The sequence below is a fragment of the Artemia sp. Qi Xiang Cuo genome, chromosome 10 (genome assembly GCF_049724085.1).
Source record: "Artemia sp. Qi Xiang Cuo chromosome 10, ASM4972408v1, whole genome shotgun sequence".
Classification (NCBI taxonomy): Eukaryota; Metazoa; Arthropoda; class Branchiopoda; order Anostraca; family Artemiidae; genus Artemia; species Artemia sp. Qi Xiang Cuo.
The window spans coordinates 56,423,899-56,444,018 of NC_142803.1; the positions used below are offsets into that span (position 1 = coordinate 56,423,899).

Here is a 20,120-nt window from a genome sequence, read left to right on the forward strand (position 1 = left end):
TCTACGACGACCCCTTCCACATGAAGTGTCTCTGGGAAAAAAATAATAAATAAATAATAATCAAACATTGGAGCCGTATGGGCTTTACTATAGGCAGCGCTATAGCGTTGCCTCTGGTATCCATCCTAACAGAACAATTAGCACACCATATTCACAAGCGAAGGTTCGCGGTTCGAGGGCAGGTGGTGGCTATGTTTGGTTTGGGGAGAAGGTTTGTGGCGTTAACCTGCAAGACAAGCCATAAGTTTGACCCGCTTCAAATGGGTGCCTAAAAGAATACAGGGGGAAACATGGGAAGCGTCGAATTATTTGCCCCAAACCCCGCATAGCACTCTCGGCCAAGGACAGAACATTGACACCTACACTACGCGGACCTCATTGGTCCGAATGCAACAGTTTTTTTTCTTTTTTTAACAATAATTTTTTTGGGTACGGACCTTTAAAGGTTGACAAGACTAAAAACCGGAAATAATTCCATCTTAAAATTTCACTGCCATCTACTGCTTCATCAGAAAGAAAGATGGGAATACTAGGCTGTAATACTAAGTTGATAGAAGAAAGTTGGTGGCATTAATTTTGAACAGCTGGTGATGGAATAAGACAAACAGTTTGTGACATTAATCCTGAATAAGAGTCTTTAAGGCACATCAATATACAGCGGCATATCAAGCCAGAAGCAATTGTTTTCGCACCTTTTATTCCCATTGGCCACAAGAGCAGTTATCTTTGAGATAACTTACAAGCGAAGCGATTTATGATATTGATTTGAAAAAAACTACGTTTTCTAAAGAGTTAAAGAGGCTGAGTTACAAGGTCGAACCTTAAAACGTACAGGGATTAGGAGGCACAGTTGGGGGGCAGTCGCCCCCCAAACCCCCCGCTTTCGCAGCCTTTAAATATAAAAAAAAATTTCTTTAAACTGAAAGTAAGGAGCGACATTAAAACTTAAAACGAACAGAAATTATTCCGTATATGAAAGGGGCTGTGCCCTCCTCAACGCCTCGCTCTTTACGCTAAAGTTTTTATTGTTTAAAAAAAATAGTTGTGAGAAAGTCAAACTTTAGCGTAAAGAGCGAGGCGTTGAAGAGGGTACAGCCCCTTTCATATACGGAATAATTTCTGTTCGTTTTAAGTTTTAATGTCGCTCCTTACTTTCAGTTTAAAGAATTTTTTTTATATTTAAAGGCTGCGAAAGCGGGCGGTTTGGGGGCGGCAGCCCCCCAACTGTGCCTCCTAATCCCTGTACGTTTTAAGGTTCGACCTTGTATCTCAGCCTCTTTAACTCTTTAGAAACCGTAGTTTTTTTCAAATAATTTCTGCACGTTTTTGTACAGTTTATTACTTATTATTGCTTGACTAACTGTTAGCTGATCGTGTCAGGAGTTAAAGTTGGGGGCTGCCGCCCCCCAAACCTCCCGCTCTTGAACATTCTTGTGTTAAGGCTTTTAATTCCTGAATACTCAAATCACGTCGTACAGGGTGCCTCCTAATCCCTGTACGTTTTAAGGTTCGAACTTGTGACTCAGCCTCTTTAACAGCCCCCCAACTGTGCCTCCTAATCCCTGTACGTTTTAAGGGTCGACCTTGTAACTCAGCCTCTTTAACTCTTTAGAAAACGTAATTTTTTTCAAATAATTTAAAAAAGAAACTGAGTTTCTTTTTTAAAGTTTAAATTCAGTATATAAAAAATTTGCTCTGACGGTGAATCGAACCCGGGTTGTCCGCCTGACAGTCTGGAGTATCAATCGCTGGACTAAAGAGACACAATTGTAATTGTTTTTTAGTAAATGGAATTTATTTTCGACGCAAGCAAATTCCCACAAAACTTGATATTTGTTTTTTGGAAAACAGGGAAGGAGTGATCAGATTGAGCTGAAATTTCGAGGATAAGCTCCCAGGCCCCAGGAAAGCTTATCCTCTAAATTTCAGCCCGATCAGACAACGTTAAAGGAGGGTTGTGGTGGGAAAAATTAACATGGGCTATTATAGGAAAACGAGGTTTTTCGTAAATGTAAATTCGGGGGATAATTTTTTCGGTCTGAAAATATCAAAAGGCCCTAACAGGTCGAATTCTGCTTCGAATGAGTCCTCATTCACCCGGATCAGTTGCCAACTGTGGCCTGTAGGCGTGGCTAAGAAAAAAAAAAAAATGATGAATTTTAAGTGGCTATATTTGTTTTTTTGAAAACAGAGAAGGAGTGATTGGATTGAGCTGAAATTTCGAGGATAAGCTCCCGAGCTCTAGGAAAGCTTAACCTTTAAATTTCAGCCCAATCGGACAACGTTAAAGGGGGGATGTGGTGGGAGGGTCGAAACTTCCGGCCCAGTTTACCCCATGAAGATAAAGTCGGAGGAGGAGGAATTTTTGCAAGTTTCTTAGTTTGAGCTTGGGCTACAAAATGCGATTACTGCCGTCTCTCTGCGACCTCTAGGACCTGAAATCGCTTAACATTGTGGTGGGTCGCCTCTTTATAGAGGCACAAGTGTGCCTCCTTGATTGGAATAAGTCTTTAATTCACATCACTATAAAGCCAAAGCAATTGTTTCCCCTTCTCTTATTCCCATTATCCACATGAGGTGCTAAAGGCTATATATTTAATTCCAGTGTTGCTAAAAAGGAAGATAAGTCTTGGAATTAAGACTGGGATACTAAAAGCCAAGGTTATGGCAGTTGCAAAACACATGATCAAGGAGGCACACTTGTGCCTCTATAAAGAGGCAACCCATCACAATGTTAAGCGATTTCAGGTCCTAGAGGTCGCAGAGAGACGGCGGTGATCGCATTTTGTAGCCCAAACTCAAACTAAGAAACTTGCAAAATTTCATCCTCCTCCGACTTTATCTTCATGGGGTAAACTGGGCCGGAAGTTTGGACCCTCCCACCACAGCCCCCCTTCAACGTTGTCCGATTGGGCTGAAATTTAGAGGTTAAGCTTTTCTAGGGCCCGGGAACTTATCCTCGAAATTTCAGCTCAATCCAATCAATCCTTCCCTGTTTTCAAAAAACCAAATATAGCCACTTAAAATTCATCATTTCTTTTTTTTTCTTAGCCACGCCTACAGGCCACAGTTGGAAACGGATTCGGTTGAATGAGGACTCATTCGAAGCAGAATTCGACCTGTTAGGGCCTTTTGATATTTTCAGACCGAAAATATTATCCCCCGAATTTACATTTACGAAAGACCTCGTTTTCCTATATTAGCCCATGTTAATTTTTCCCACCACAACCCCCCTTTAACGTTGTCTGATCGGGCTGAAATTTAGAGGACAAGCTTTCCTGGGGCCTGGAAGCTTATCCTCGAAATTTCAGCTTAATCTGATCACTCCTTCCCTGTTTTCCAAAAACCAAATATCAAGTTTTGCTTGCGTCAAAAAAATTCATGACCTTACTAAAAAACAATTTCAATTATGTCCCTTTAGTGTAGCGGTGAGATTCCTTACTGACAGGGCGCAAAAACCGACTTTGATTTACCGTTAGATGAAATTTTTTTTATACTGAATTTAAATTTTTTATAAAAAACTCAGTCTCTTTTTTAAATTAATTGAAAAAAATTATGTTTTCTAAAGAGTTAAAGAGGCTGAGTTACAAGGTCGACCCTTAAAACCCCCTGTCGAGAAAGAAAAGAATAATACACAAACATCTAACAGTTAGTCAAGCAATAATAAGTAATAAATTGTACAAAAACGTGCAGAAATTATTTGAAAAAAAAACTACGTTTTCTAAAGAGTTAAAGAGGCTGAGTTACAAGGTCGAACCTTAAAACGTACAGGGATTAAGAGGCACAGTTGGGGGGCTGCCGCCCCCAAACCCCCGCTTTCGCAGCCTTTAAATAAAAAAAAAAGGTTTTTTAACTGAAAGTAAGGAGCGACATTAAATCTTAAAACGAACAGAAATTATTCCGTATATGAAAGAGGCTGTGCCCTCCTCAACGCCTCGCTCTTTACGCTAAAGTTTTTATTGTTTAAAAAAAGAGTTGTGAGAAAGTCAAACTTTAGCGTAAAGAGCGAGGCGTTGAGGAGGGCACAGCCCCTTTCATAAAAGGTATAATTTCTGTTAGTTTTAAGATTTAATGTCGCTCCTTACTTTCAGTTTAAAAAACTTTTTTTTTTATTTAAAGGCTGCGAAAGCGGGGAGTTTGGGGGGCGACATCCCCCAAACAGTGCCACCAAATCCCTGTACGTTTTAAGGTTCGACCTTGTAACTCAGCCTCTTTAACTCTTTAGAAAACGTAGTTTTTTTCAAATAATTACCGTAAATGCGATGAGAAGTTAAGAAACGCTACCCAATGAAGGAATTACAAAATTTCAAATAAAATGGTCGCCAGACAGCATGGTTCAAACGTATTTAAATGTAATAATATATATATATATATATATATATATATATATATATATATATATATATATATATATATATATATATATATATATATATATATATATATATATATATATATATATATATATATATATATATATATATATATATATATATATATATATATATATATATATATATATATATATATATATATATATATATATATGAGTAATAATTGTTTGTGTATTCATGTACATATTTATTCTGTTTCTCGAAAACGGCTCTATATTTTTTCGGGAAAATTGGCAATAGGCCCTCCAACATTTCCAGCTTTTATGATTTATTCCATAATTTCTAATCATTTTCACATAGTTTTCCGTTGTTCCTTGTTTTGAAGATTATCATCCTCCCGTAAAATTTATGTTATGTGACATGAAACCTTTTATTCTGTTATTCTTATCCGTAAATACCTGCTGTAGAGTTTGAAAAATTCTTGTCGCACAATGAAGCAAGTAATTGTCAGTTTCTTACAGATTGGAAGTTATTGGAAGTTTTCTGCTCCCAGCTATTCTGGAAGTCAAGTTTCCAGCTACAGTACTTTCTTCGAATTGTGAAATTGGGGGTCGTTTTATAGAACAAGCATAAATCCTTGTGGAGTATATTCAATAATTCCTGTGAAAAGTAAAAGTGATACTGGTTCTTAATCAAGTCAAATGTTACGAAAAGAAAGTAGTCAGTTTTTGAAGAATAATTTAAAAGTATATTAAATAAAATTAAAACAGACAAAAGTCATTTTTGCTTTCTTTTATTAATTTTACTTTCTAACCTCCAGGGTATCAGTTTTGTCTTTACCAAAGATTTGTTGTTTGTGTTAGATTTCCCATTATTTGTATTAACACCTCTACCTGTTACTACTTGCTACCCCAATCACATTTTTTCAAGTACGTATTTGACCGTCCTAGTAATTCGAGTCTATTTAACTTACGACGTAGCAAATATTTTAAAAATATTTATTTGAAAAAAAAATTATTTTAAAAATAAAACCCCATCTTTTGGTTTTGTTTTCTCTATTTCTTAGAAGAAAAGAAAACGAACGAGGAATTTAAAATCCATGGTAAAACAGTAATGTCTTTACCGCATTTGATTTTTTCACGGATTCTTAATATTAAACTGCTTAGGAAAAGAAATATTTCATTATTTATAGCCTACTTATATGTTAAATAAATCAAATATGCATTACTTGTATTTATGCTTTGCTCAATGCTTACACTTGAATATATCAGACATGGCCCACCCTTAATTGTCGGTATTAATAAATAAATAAAAATTTTCCTTTTTTAGACTTATCCTCTTTCCTTAAAGAATAAAATTTATTCTTTTAGGATACACTCTAGTTCTTTTTATGGTAATAATTATTTTCATTTCGCTGGCTTCTGATGATTACTTTCGATTTAATTTTCAAGGTTTGACCAGATTTTCAAGATATTTTGTTTTAAGAAAAATTATTTCTCTCGGAAAATCTCTGAGCCATAACGACAGATAATTTTGATTATCGGTTTAGCTAAATTTTTGCACAAACTATGTATGACATTAGCTCTTTTTTTACAAATTGTCAAACAATTCCGTCGAAATCTCTAAGAAAAATCAACCCTTCTGCTGAACTAGAACGCAATGTTACATGACAATTCATCGATGCATAACGTGGTGTCCCATAGGGATCAATTCTTAAGCATTTTCTTTTTTACATTGCAAATAAATTATTTGCAGTGGCCAGATTCAGATGAAGCTCAGCGTTTCCCTTATGGTAAAAAAATTGAGCAATATGTCAGCACTATCCTTACATGCTGATATACTAATTTTGGACTTCTGACTTTATTACAAACATCTCTGACGACTAGTCCCTTTAAAGCACGAAACTTTCAAGACGCCTAGAAAATTTCCCTTGCACGTTCATACATAAGTTCCCTGTGAGATTTATAACTCAATAAAATGGTTCAAAATAATACAATTCATTCTTGGAAGTGCAAGTATAAGGTATTTAGTTCAAAGGATTAAACTTCCGTTTTTTTAGAGTTTCGGTTACTATTGGACCGAGTCGTAAAAGCCAACCTCAGTTTTCATGCACGGCTTGTCAAACAGCGGTAACGAACTGTATGTAAGGAGCGACACGACTCAATAGTAACCAAAATTCTATAAAACGGAATTTTGATACCAATAGAAATATAAAAAAAAATAGAGTTTTATGCTGATTTCAAATATATAAGTTTCATTTAGTTTAATCTTACCAATTAAAGGTTACGAGCCTGAGAAAATTTGCTTGATTTTTGAAAAAACGGGGGAACACCTTTTTAAGCTTTAATGTTGCTCCTTACTTTCAGTTGAAAAAACTTGCTTGTTTTTAATTTAATCGCAAATAAAGACCTTAATATGTTTATCAATGGTTTTCGGATGCGTATCCTCTTCCTTAACGGGCATTTCATTCTTTTCTGGATCAGCAGCATCACATCATTCCGAAATAGTGAGAAACATGAGATAAATATTATTTATAAAAATAAATTTTAAACAGCGAAGGAAAAGGGAAGGAAACATGGAAATCTGATTAGTAGAAAACTTTCTGAAAATAATAATAAACGAATTTCAATATTATATATTTTTATTGTAGTTTTGTATATAGCCAGTTATGTCTCCATCGGTAGGGGAATGGGGTGCAAGTATCAGGTTAGTGACTGGTATATTTCGAAATAGAGTTGATTGGGGAATGGACTACCCTTTTGTTATTACAGCGTTTCCTTCAGAAGAGGTCATAATACCATTCAGATCTTCTGCATGACAGACACACAAATTTGAATTCCAGGTAAAATTCTTCAGAAGGGGCCTTTGCTTTAAATTAGTTTAGTTATGAGAATGAAACTTTCAGGAAGCAATTTAGCGACTTAAGTATGCTCCAGTAAAGTATTTCCAAGCACATTGTATTCTTTCTTTTTTCTAAGGCTTATGGCATAAAAGACTATATCTGATTTAACCTCAGGATTTTTTTTTTCCATAAATATGGTTTGAGTCTGTTTTTCTTTGCATGCTTATTATTCACCTTAATGAATGTGTCCCGTTTGACGATGTAGGATAAGCCCCTCAGTACACAGAGAGTGCCTTATCTCACTCACATTTCTTGATAAAAATCCATCTTCCTAAACATCGAAATCGGGATGCTAATCTTCAAAGTGGTGATATATTTAGATTTAGATCCGTGATTCCCAACGTGGGACATGACAATATTTTGGTGGGGCATTGGGCAGTCGTACATCCTTCGGCTGACTATACTTAAGAGCCTTAATTTTGAGCCTTAAAAATTCATGAGCCTTAAAAAAAATTTAAGGCTCAAAAAAATATTTTGAGCCTAAAAAATTCATGAGCCTTAAAAAAAAATTTAAGGCTAAAAATAAAAAATATTATGAGCCTTAAAAAATTCATGAGCCTTAAAAAAAAGTTTAAGGCTCAAAAAAATATTTTGAGTTTTAATAAAATTATTCGTTAATAAGAGCCTTAAAAAATTCATGTGAATGACATGAAGTTAAAATCCATTTAAAGAGCAAGAAAGATACATGATATTGCAATTACGTTATACACTGTACAAAAGTTGTATTTAGCAGTACTTTTCATGAGCACAAAATATGCCTAGAGGAAGAACCAAAAACTGATACCAAAATAATGGCCTTTTCAGCTTCCTTCAGGTGGATAGGCCTACTCGCAAAATTTTGAATAACAAAATTTAAATATCACGAGAGGGGGCATCAAAATGTTAGAAATGCCTAGGTGGGACATGACCAAAATCACTGATTTAGATAATTGAAATTTATTGATAGCTATGACTAATTTAGTTGGGATTAACTGGCTACAATCATGGAAAACTTTGCTTTCCGATACTTAAATTTTAACAACAGTTACCCTTACAGGCTAGCCTATTCAAATACAATTATTCTGCTTGACAACCCTTGTCTTAGATTATGTGTCCAAAATTGAGCCTGTCTGTGATTTAGATACTTTGTTCCAACTTTAGGATCCTATATCAAAGATTGTAACACATTTTCCAAGGTTAGGCTCAAGCTTTAAATGTGTATTGCAAGATTCGACTTTACTATTCTTTGTAAAATTCTAGTTTAGCTTCTTTTTGCTATTTTGGAATGGGGTTAGGTTAGGAAAATGAAACTTTCAGTAATGAATCCAGGGCCAGAGACATACTCTGGAGAGGTATTGACAAGCTTCCATGTTAACGCTCTTCTGATTTCCAAGTCTTAAAAATTTGCCTACTTGACAGGTAACCTGACAGATAAACAACAAATTACCTATTGAAATTTTGACAGGACAACATTTTACCTTAATTTTCAGTTATCTTCCAGTTTTTTTTTCTTTGGTTTTAGTTCTGAAAATGCAATTCCTTTTATTTGAGTTGAATTTTAAGCCATATCAATCGATTTTTTCTAAATGTAGAAATGTATTTGCATATCTTTGAAACCTCAAGAATTGAGATTGAGCAAAGTTGGGAATCTGAAAACAATTTTCTTGTACATCATTTAAGCAGAAGATCTGTTTTACAAGGTTTCACGGTACTGTTCTATTAGTTGGGAACCACGCAAGATAGATGATAAGAGAAACTAGTCAAAAGGGTTGTTTCAATGGAGAATTTGATTGTAAACAGTGGTCTCTCACTGCGTTTACAATATTTATATTTCAGTTTTCTGGAGTTAAGGAGAAAAAAAAGGTACCTAGGTTAGGTTACGTATTTAATATACGCTATACTTTACCTCCCCCCCCCCCCAATAAGCAAATATATAGCCAGAATGTGTTTCTGAACTATTATATTTTCATCCTATTTTGTTTTATTTCATTAGCATTAACCAAACTTCTTGCGTGGCTCCCAGCTAATAGAACCGTACCGGTTTCACTTCCATAGCACAAAGAGTTTTAAAGGTCACCAAAGGTCACTGACTTTCAAGAGAGAGAAGCAGTGGAGGTAGGTATTCAAAATACTTTCCCAGGACATACTTTAGTCTGTATACCCATCCCTGAAAGTTTCATTTTCCTAACCTAACACATTTTTAAGATAACAAAAAGTAGCTAAACTAGAATTTTTAAATACTCAACAATATCTACGGATAAAATATTCGAACTAATAACATTCTTATTCCGAAAATTGGGACAAATGCAATGATGAAACAGAACACTTTCTTGGTGGTATAACAGAGATTCTACAGTGCTTTAACTATTTAAATGGTGATTAGCTGTCTTTTACCCTGGCATAGTTGTGTTACAGTTTTCCATCTATATTTTTTTATGTCTTGTTTAACACTTGTGTTAATGTCATTGTAACGCTTTCCAATATTTTCCCGAAAAAAGTAGTTTCCTAATTACCTTTCCAAATGGCTTGTAGGCGATAAATCAAAGCAAATCCAAAAGTAAAATTAAACAAAATCCTCCAATACTACAAATTGACTAAAATCCAATTTTTCTAGTAGAACACGCGATAAGTGAACGAGAAATTCAGAACAGGTACTTAGTTTCGTAATAGAATTCGACAAGTCTTATCACGCAGTCAACCCGACGAACTGCTTATCTTTCAGTAAACATGTAACTATTGCATTTCAAATATGAAACCCTTTAATTTCCAGTTCACGGTTCACTGATTGAGAAATGTATGGAAATTACCAGAAGACTGGGAATAAAACTATTTATGGACTTGGATTTGAAATATTCCCATAGCTTAAAGTACCATGGCCATTGAAAATAAAATCGGTACTGTTCTATTAGCTGGGCAACACGCGAGAAAGCCAGTAGAGAAAAGCAAAGATTAAATAGGCATTACCCGGCAATTCCTATCTGATGCTGTATAAACAAGGGTTTCCTCAAACCGGGAACTATATTTAAATTTTAGTTTTTTGGGGTTTAGGGGGAAAAGGCACCTAGGTTAGGTTACGTTTTTTAATATATGCTATGCTTTACCCCATCCCTCTAATTTGTAAATATATAGCCGAAATTTGTTTCTAAACTATTATATTTTTATCCTATTTTGTTTTATTTCATTACCATTAACCAAACTTCACTTCTCGCGTGTTGCCCAGCTAATAGAACAGTACCCTAAAAGCTTATTGTCTGAATTTGTAAGCACATTCAACCATATACAGTCGACTCTTGCTAACTCGAAATTCACGGGACCGAAATTCAACCGCAATTTCTTTCGGGTTATGCATCGTTCTTTTCTTCGACTTACAGGTTTTTCTAAGGGGATTAAAAATCATTCGAGATATCGAGGATTTCAAGTAATTGAGGTTCAAGTTATCCAGACTCGACTGCATCTTAAAAAAAAAAATTAGGTATTCAATTTTTTATGAAAAAGACTTCCATATGCAACAGTGATGCTGTTGTTCTTGGTAGTAGCGGGTGCCAATCAAACAGTTCGTGGTAACGAACTGTAAGTAAGGAGCGACCCGGCTCAATGGTAACCGAAACTCTAGAAAACGGGTTAGACTAAGGGGATTAGATAAGGGGAACTAAGGGGATTAAAAATCATTCGAGATATCGAGGATTTCAAGTAATTGAGGTTCAAGTTATCCAGACTCGACTGCATCTTAAAAAAAAAAATTAGGTATTCAATTTTTTATGAAAAAGACTTCCATATGCAACAGTGATGCTGTTGTTCTTGGTAGTAGCGGGTGCCAATCAAACAGTTTGTGGTAACGAACTGTAAGTAAGGAGCGACCCGGCTCAATGGTAACCGAAACTCTAGAAAACGGGTTTTTGATACCAATAGATATATCAAAAGAATCAGATTTCAATGCTGATTTCAAATATATAACTTTCATCAAGTTTAGTCCTTCCCATCAAAAGTTACGCGCCTGAGAAAATTTGGCTGATTTTCGAAAAAGGGGGGAAAGACCCCCTAAAGGTTACAGAACCTTGATGAAAATGACACCATCATATTCAGCGTATCAAAGAACCATACTGTACAGGTTTCAAGCTCCTATCTACAAAAATGTGGAATTTTACATTTTTTGCCAGAAGAAAGATCACGGATGCGTGTTTATTTGTTTGTTTTTTTTTTTTTTTTTTTTTTTCCCATGGGTTATAGTTTAGACCCAGTTGTACAATAATATAGTGGGAGGGCTAATTGGAAACGAAATTAAAAATTCTAGTGCCCTTTTTAAGTGACAAAAAAAAATGGAGGGCAACTAGGCCCCCTCCCACGCTTATGTTTTTCCCAAAGTCACCCGATCAAAATTTTGAGATAGCCATTTTGTTCAGCATGGTCGAAAATATGATAAATATGCCTGTTAGGGTGATTTAATCACCCGAAGTACCCAAAGGGAGGGCTAAAATTTTCTATATTTACCCACTATTAGCATATCGGATGGGTTTTTCGTATATATACATAATTTTTCAGGAGTTTTTTTTTCTGGGCTGGAGCGAGAAGGGGGATTAAGTGGGTCAGGTTGATGATCTGTCAATTAATGACGTTTTAATGGTGGACGGAACATTTACCGGACGGGGGCACCGGACTTGCCAGCATTATTTATTGGTTATTGGGAAGTATACTACCATTTTCAGGAAGGATTTTTTCTGGAGGGGGGGGAGCTAGAGGAGGGGGTTACTCTGAAGAATATTACCGTGGAGGATGTTAGTATATACCAAGGTACTACTTTGCCGACGCCCCCGTACCAAACAGTTTTTTCTGTTAATTTTTGCAGGTCATTACACTCTTTGCCAGGGATACAATGAACTCTCCATGGCTTGGCAGACATGTTTTTTTTTATTATGACATCGATTTTTTGTGTGTCAGTCGATTAGAGAAAGTTGGTGGTTAGTCCAATATAATAACTTGATTGGTCGGCGATGGAGATAACTTAATTTAATTAGACAATGAACGATATTAATTAGTGATTGATTGTATCAGTGGAGAAAAAAAGGATTAAACTGATTAACAGTTAAGGTAACCCCATAGTTTTCGTTACAAATGATATTAGTAAGAGAATTGAATTCAAAGATGACAAGTTTCTCTGACGTAGATTTCTAGTTCATGATAAATGTCTTTTTAGCATTTGCAAAAAAAGGAATAATGAGTGATTGGAAATTTTTTTAATGCTTTTACAATTTGAGATGTTTGATTAACCTTTGCGAAAAAATGGGGTAATGTGATTTGCGAATTGGAGAAGATGTCGTGACAAAAAAGGGGTAATTAGTGACTGGAAATTTTTTTAATGCTTTTAAAATCGGAAGTGTTTGATTAACCTTTGCAAAAAAAAGGGGTAATGGGATTTGCGAATTGGAGGAGATGCCGTAATTACGTACTGCATAATACACAAGTGATGTTTTGGAGAGTATTGTCAATTTAACGAGAAATGACTGAAAAGTGTTTAGAGGGAGAGAGGTTGCATGGAGGATTGAGTTGCATGAGAGTTCAGTTAAAGGGGGTACAGTTACACGAAGGTTTAGTTAAATGGGGTCGAGTTGCATGAGGGTTCAGTAGCACGAGGGTTCAGTTGCATGGGGGTTCAGTAGTATATACCATCTATTGAATTCTGAGGGGCCCCCGTACCAAACAGGTTGTGTGTGTACTTTCAAGTAATTGGGTTACCAGGGTCATTTGCCTATTACAATGAGCTCTACATGGCTTGGCAGACATGTTTTTTTTTATTATGACATTGATTTTTTGTGTGTCAGTCGATTATAGAAAGTTTGTGGCTTGTCCAATATAATAACTTGATTGGTCGGTTTTCTAAAAAAAAAAAAAAAATTGTAATGCTAAAATGTACTTAATTTAAAAAAAAAAAAACACTTCTACAACGCCCCCGTACAAACAGGTCTATAGGTCTTTACACTCTGGGAATGACGCAATTAATTAAACCTGTATTATAAAACCAGCGTGTCTTGTTTCGAGTTTTAACGGACAAGTTTTTTTTTATAACTTGATAGGTGATTTGAATAAAAGGAATTCAAATATTTTGTCTAGCAGGAGATAACTTAATTTACTTAGAAAATGAACGAGAGAAAATAAGGGGTAATTAGCGATAGAATATTTTAACAAGAAATGACTGACAAGTGTTTTGGAGGAGATGGACTGAAGGTGTATTGTATAATACACAAGTGATGATTTGAACAGTGTTGTCAATTTTAAATATTTTATAAATAAAAAATTAACAATAAATGGCTGAAAAGTGTTTTGAGGGATTTGAGTTGCACGAGGGTTGACTTGCACGAGGGATCAGTTACATACGGATTCAGTTACACGGGGATTAGTTAAATGGGGTCAAGTTGTATGGGGGGTTCAGTAGCACGAGGGGTTCAGTTGCATGGAGGAGTTCAGAAGCTTGGGATTCAGTTACATGGGGTCGGTGGTCGTTATAATACACAAGTTCTATTTGAACAGTGTTGTGAGTTGTATAATACACAAGTGATGATTTGCACAGTGTTGTCAATTTTAAATAGTTTAGAAATAAAAAATTAACAAGAAATGGCTGAAAAGTGTTTTGAGGGAGTTGAGTTGCACGAGGGTTGACGTGCCCGAGGGCTCAGTTACATACGGATTCAGTTACACGGGGATTAGTTAAATGGGGTCAAGTTGCATGGGGGATTCAGTAGCACGAAGTGTTCAGTTGCATGGAGGAGTTCAGAAGCTTGGGATTCAGTTAAATGGGGTCGGTGGTCGTTATAATACACAAGTTCTATTTGAACAGTGTTGTGAGATCCCCTACCCCACCTCCAAAGGACTCCGATCCCTCCCATCCCAACCCGTGTAATAGCGAAGTTAATCTGTGGTCGGTATAAAAAACAATCGTTTGTTTTAGAGATTTTGGGGCGTGAGTTGCACACGATTTCAGTTACATAAATTTTCAGTTACACGGGGGGGGGGGGGGTTTATTTAAAATTTAGTATGAAAAAAATGATTTAAAACTTAAAAAATTTATATTAATATATATTGTTATTTAAATTTTTAATTTTTTTACCAAAAATATGATTTTCTGACTGAAGATACACATTTGAATCAGAAAAGGTGAAAATGTACACATCTAAAACAGAAAAGTGTGTTTTGACTATATTTTCTATAATTTAGTCTGAAAAAATAGGATTTCACACTTAAAAAAGTTCTACTAAGAGCTATTTTTATGGAAATGATTCATTTTTGAACCGAAACTATGCTTTTCTGACTGAAGATATACATTATAATCAGAAAAATTGTTTAAAAATACGCTAAAAGTTGATTCCCGTGAAGCTATTGTAGTTTTTTATGAAAAATGAATGATTTTCAAAATCAAAGAAAATGGCCCCATCTTTCACAAATATAGCCTTAGATAGTTAAAACTGCGCATAAATTCTTGATTTTCAATCTAACTTAACTTGTAGGAATAGGACTTCATTCAAACAAGTAAATCAGCTTTATTTAAAGTATATTAATTGCACAAAAAAAGACTATTATTTTTCCTTGTTTTTCCCTCCAGGTGCTAAGGTCTCCATCTCGCTTTCAGTTGCATAGAGGGGTGAGTTGCACGAGGGTTCAGTTAAAGGGGATACAGTTTCACGGGGGGTTTCGGTTATACACGGGTTCAGTTACAAGGGGGGTTCAGTTGCACGGGGGGTACCCCTTTTTTCGTAAATCGGGCCCCCTGTTTTCAAAATCCTTTTTTCTTCTGAGGCTTGGAGCATTTGGTGGCTAGATATTAAACGTAATGAAATTTAGCACGGAGGTTCAGTTGTACAGGGTTTCAGTTATACAGTGGTTCAGTTATATGGGGGTTCTTTGTGTTAAATAAGTAGTTTTTGTATCTTTTAAAAGAACTTTACGGGGATTGAGAGACTCAGTTGCCTAATTCCGTGTGATTTTTCTTTACGATGGTTAAGAATATGCCTCACGGGTAATTAAAGAATGAGAAGCTTACATCAACAATACAAAGAATAAGCTCAGATACTTAATAGATTTGACGCTTACAAGTGACATTGCTAGAAAGTATTCAATAGCTTAATTTAAAAGTAACGATAGAATGACATTGTGACTTAACCTAGCTTTACCTCGCCGATGTGGTCTGTATAATACATAAGTAACGTTTGAAAAATATTGTCAATTTAAAAAGAACGGGCTGAAAAGTGGTAGGAGAGGGGGGGGGTGCAGAGAGGAGTGAGGGGCACGAGGGATACAGATACAGGGGCTACAGGGGCATGGGGGGGTTGGGGACTACCCGGTTTCAGGGACACGGCGGATACAGGTGCACGGGGGGGTATCCCTATTTTCATAACTCGGGCCCACTGTTTTCAAAATCACTTTTTCTTATGAGTGTTGGAGCATTTGGTGGCTAGATATTAAACGTAATGAAATTTCTCGCGGAAGTTCAGTGGTACAGGGTTTCAGTTATACAGGGGTTCAGTTACATTGGGGGTTCTTTGTGTTAAATAAGTAGTTTTTGTATCTTTTAAAAGAGCTTTACGGGGATTGAGAGACTCAGTTGCCTAATTCCTTGTGATTTTTCTTTACTTGGTGGTCATTAAAAAACGAAATTTTTGTGTTAAATAAGTATTTTTTGTAAATTTTAAACGAGATTTAAGGGGATTGAGAGACTCAGTTGCCTAATTCCGTGTGATTTTTGTTTACTTGTTGGTCATTAAAAACGAAATTTTTGTGTTAAATTATTAGTTTTTTTATCTTTTAAAAGAGCTTTTCGGGGATTGAGAGACTCAGTTGCCTAATTCCGTGTGATTTTTTTTTACTTGATGGTCATTAAAATCGAAAAGTGCGTGTTAAATAAGTAGTTTTTGAAACTTTTAAAAGAGCTTTACGGGGATTGAGAGAAACAGATTCATAATTAAGTGTGATTTTTGTTTCCTTTTTGTTAATTAAAAACTTAATATTTTTGTTAAATTAGTAGTTGTTGTATCTTTTAAAAGAGATTTAGGGTGATTGAGAGACTCAGGTGCCTAATTACGAGTTATTTTTCTTTACTTGTTTTTAATTAAAAACGAAATTAGTGTGTTAAATAAGTAGTTTTTCTATCTTTTAAAATAGCTTTACGGTTGTTGAGAGACTCAGGTGCATAATTCTGTGTGATTTTTAGTTACTTATTTGTCATTAAAAACTAAATTTTTGTGTTAAATAAGTAGTTTTTGTATCTTTTAAAAAAACACAGTCATGACTACATCAGATTGTTTTGTGATGCGGTTGTAGTGCATTGAGTTTTTACTAGTATCAGTATTTTCGTGTATTTTGCAAGCAATTCATAATAAACATTAAATGCATTCAGATATTTTATTGAGAAAACATAGTCGTGACTACATCAGATGTTTTTATGATGCAGTGAGTTGTTACTAGTAGTAGCACTTTCGTGTTTTTTTTTTCAGGCCATTCATACTAAACCTTAAATGCATTCAGATATTTTATTGATAAAAAATAGTCGTGACTACATCAGATGGTTTTGTAGTGCAGTGAGTTGTTACTAGTAGTAGTATTTTCGTGTTTTTTTTTGCAAGCCATTAATACTATACCTTAAATTCATTCAGATATTTTATTTATAAAACATAGCCGTGAATACATCTGATGGTTTTGTTTTGCAGTGAGTTTTTAATTTTATTTGTATTTTTTTTATTTTTTTTTTTCAAGCCAATAATAATATAACTTAAATGCATTCATATATTTTATTGATTAAACATATCCATGACTAAATCATATGGTTTTGTTATTCAGTGAGTTGTTAATAGTAGTAGAACTTTCGTGTTTTTTGAAAGCCATTCATACTATACCTTAAATGCATTCATATATTTTCTTGATCAAACATAGTCGTGATCACATCTGATTGTTTTTTTAGTGCAGTGATTTGTTGCTATTATTAGTATTTTCAGTTTTTTTTGCTAGCCATTCATACTATACATTAAATGCATTAAGATATTTTCTTTATCAATCATAGGTGTGATCACATCAGATGTTTTTGTAGTGCAGTGAGTTGTTACTAGTAGCAGTCTTTTCATGTTTTTTGCAGGCCATTCAAACTATACCTTAAATGCATTCAGATATTTTCTTGATAAAAAATAAACGTGACTAAATCATATTGTTTTTTAGTTCATTGAGTTTTTACTAAATAGTAGTAGTATTTTCGTGTGTTTCGAAAGCAATTCATACTATACCTTAAATGCATTAAGATTTTTTATTGATAAAACATAGTCTTGACTACATAAGATAGTTTTGTGATTTAGTTGTATCGCAGTTAGTTGTTACTAGTAGTATTATTTTCGTTTTTTTTGCAAGCAATTCATACTGATAAAACATAGCAGTGACTACATCAATTGGTTTTGTAGTTCAGTGAGTTGTTACTAGTAGTGGCAGTTTCGTTGTTTTTTTTTTTTTGCAATATATTAAAACAAAAAAATAAATTAAATAAGATGTTTTCTTTATAAAAAAAAGCAGTGAAAAAAAAAGATTGTTTTTTATTTAATTTAGTTTTTAATAGTATTATTATTATTTTAGTGTTTTTCCAAGCCATTCATACTTTACATTCAATGTATTCAAATTTTTTATTGATCAAACATAGTCGTGATCACATCAGATGGTTTTGTAGTGCAGTGAGTTGTTACTATTAGTAGTATTTTCGTGTTTTTTTGAAAGCCATTCACAATATAACTTAAATGCATTCAGATTTTTTATTTATTAAACATAAAAGTGAATACATCAGTTTGTTTTTTATTTAAATTATTTTTTAATACTCATTAGTAGTATTTTCTTGTTTTTTTAAATCAATTCATAATATACATTAAATTCATTAAGATATTTTCTTTATGAAAAATATTAGTTAATACATAAGAGAGTTTTGTTATGTAGTTTTAGCTCAGTGTGTTGTTACTAGTAGTATTATTTTCATGTTTTTTGCAAGCAATTAATACTTTTAAAACATATCCGTTAATACATAAATTGTTTTTGTTGTGAATTGTGTTTTTACTTTTTGTTTTATTTTCGTGTTTTTTTTTGTTTTTTTTTGCAAGCTAATAATAAAAAAACATAAATTAATTAAGATGTTTTATTTATAAAACAAAGACCTTAAAAAATAATATGGTTTTTTATTTCAGTTATTTGTTACTACTATTTTTAGTATTTTAGTGTTTTTCCAAGCCATTAATACTTTACCTTAAATGCATTCAAATAATTTCTTGATCAAATATAGTCGTGATCACATCAGATGGTTTTGTAGTACAGTGAGTTGTTACTAGTAGTAGTATTTTCGTTTTTTTTTTTGCAATCCCATCATAATATAACATAAATTCATTAAGATATTTTATTAATAAATCAAATTTGTTATGAAAGTAACAAACAATAAAGAGTTTGTTACTTACTTAGAATTTTGTCATAATTTCTTGAACGAAATGTCTTTGTTTATCCAGCAGATGAATTCAAGAAAGAATTTGCTACTTACTTACAATTTTTTTCATAATTTCTTTAATTAAAATTTCTTTATTGTGTATCCCAGAGGTGACTTCAAGAAAGAATTTATTACTTACTTACAATTTTTTCATAATTTCTTTAATGAAAATTTCTGTATTGTGTATCCAAGAGATGACTTCAGGAAAGAGTTTGTTACTTGCTTACAATAGAACTATTCTAAAGAACAAGGACGGGTTAAGCTTAAAGATATTTATTGCTTAAATTTATTAACAGATTTTTTTTGAGAAAAAAAAACAACAACAAGAAATGATTACATAAAAATAGTACTTAGAGTTCACTCTTAAACATTCCACACCCGATAGTCCCATGATATAGAAGAGTTTTTAACATGTCGTATGGATTTATCACGATCAGGTATGTTCTTAGGTATCCACTGTGTGAAGAACCTAACCTCGTCTTCAGGACGGTGATAACCCCCTTCAAATTTAGGACACTTAAACTCTTCTAGATTGAAAAGTGGAATCCTAGGGTCACACTTTTGAGTTAAAACTTTATCTGTCGGTACATTGCCCTTTACGTAGAGCGTTTCAACTCCAAAAAAGCTGCAAATTTCACTGACTTCCTCCTGAACATTTCTCAGTTCCTTACCAGTATTATTCAGTAGTGTAATCACTCTATCATAGAATCCCAGTCTGTTTATATAACGTAATGTAGTACTCCACAAGGTTTTAGCATACTCAAACAGATTAAAGTTCACTAACAAATGATAACAGTCAATTTCTTCGAGATCCATAGACAATAATAAAAAAGCCCTTTCGAATATAACACCACAAGATGATTTTTTCAAACTGATAAATTCGGTGTCATACAGTCCTATCATCTTGGAGGCTATTAATGTAGTTGGTAAGTAGAGAAATACTTCATCAAACTTTTATGTCTTTGCTCAAGGTTGAACGGAGTTATGACTAGTGAGATGAGTCTTAAAAACATCTGAATTCATTGTGAGGGTGGAGTTATAAAACCCTTGGAAATCATAGCGGGTCGGAATCATATCACCAACGTGACACACTGCCGTCAGACTGTCAACACCCCTCATAAAATAGGAGGGGGGAGGGGGGGGGAGGTAAATGTCACAGGCGACTTCCGTGGCCCCGGTCCAACCGAGCGGAGAGTCCCCCCTGGGTCCTACCCCTTGCAAAAAGTGAACAGTACGAAATCGTCACGTTTTTCAACAAGACTGGTTTTTTAGGGACCAATCAGGAGAGATATGCAAAGTCGACAGCTTTATTTCATTTTTTTTTAAGGTTCATTTAGCCGAGGGTACGGGCGCGCCCGTTACCTCGTCTAAATGAACCTTAAAAAAAAAATGAAATAAAGCTGTCGACTTTGCATATCTC

General features: G+C 34.3%; 1 protein-coding gene across 7 annotated transcripts in view; it reads right to left on the reverse strand.

The window, feature by feature from the left end:
- LOC148947921 (protein NDRG3-like) overlaps positions 1 to 9,877 on the reverse strand; it is a 230,895-nt gene extending 221,018 nt beyond the window's left edge. For 6 of the 7 annotated variants that reach the window (XM_089095556.1, XM_089095558.1, XM_089095562.1 and 3 more), the window contains exon 1: positions 9,729 to 9,877. The gene's annotated coding sequence lies outside the window, so the exon portion shown is untranslated. The remainder of the gene's footprint in view (positions 1 to 9,728) is intronic. The other variant, XM_089095563.1, reaches the window with a different exon arrangement.
- Between the last annotated feature and the right edge of the window lie 10,243 nt (positions 9,878 to 20,120).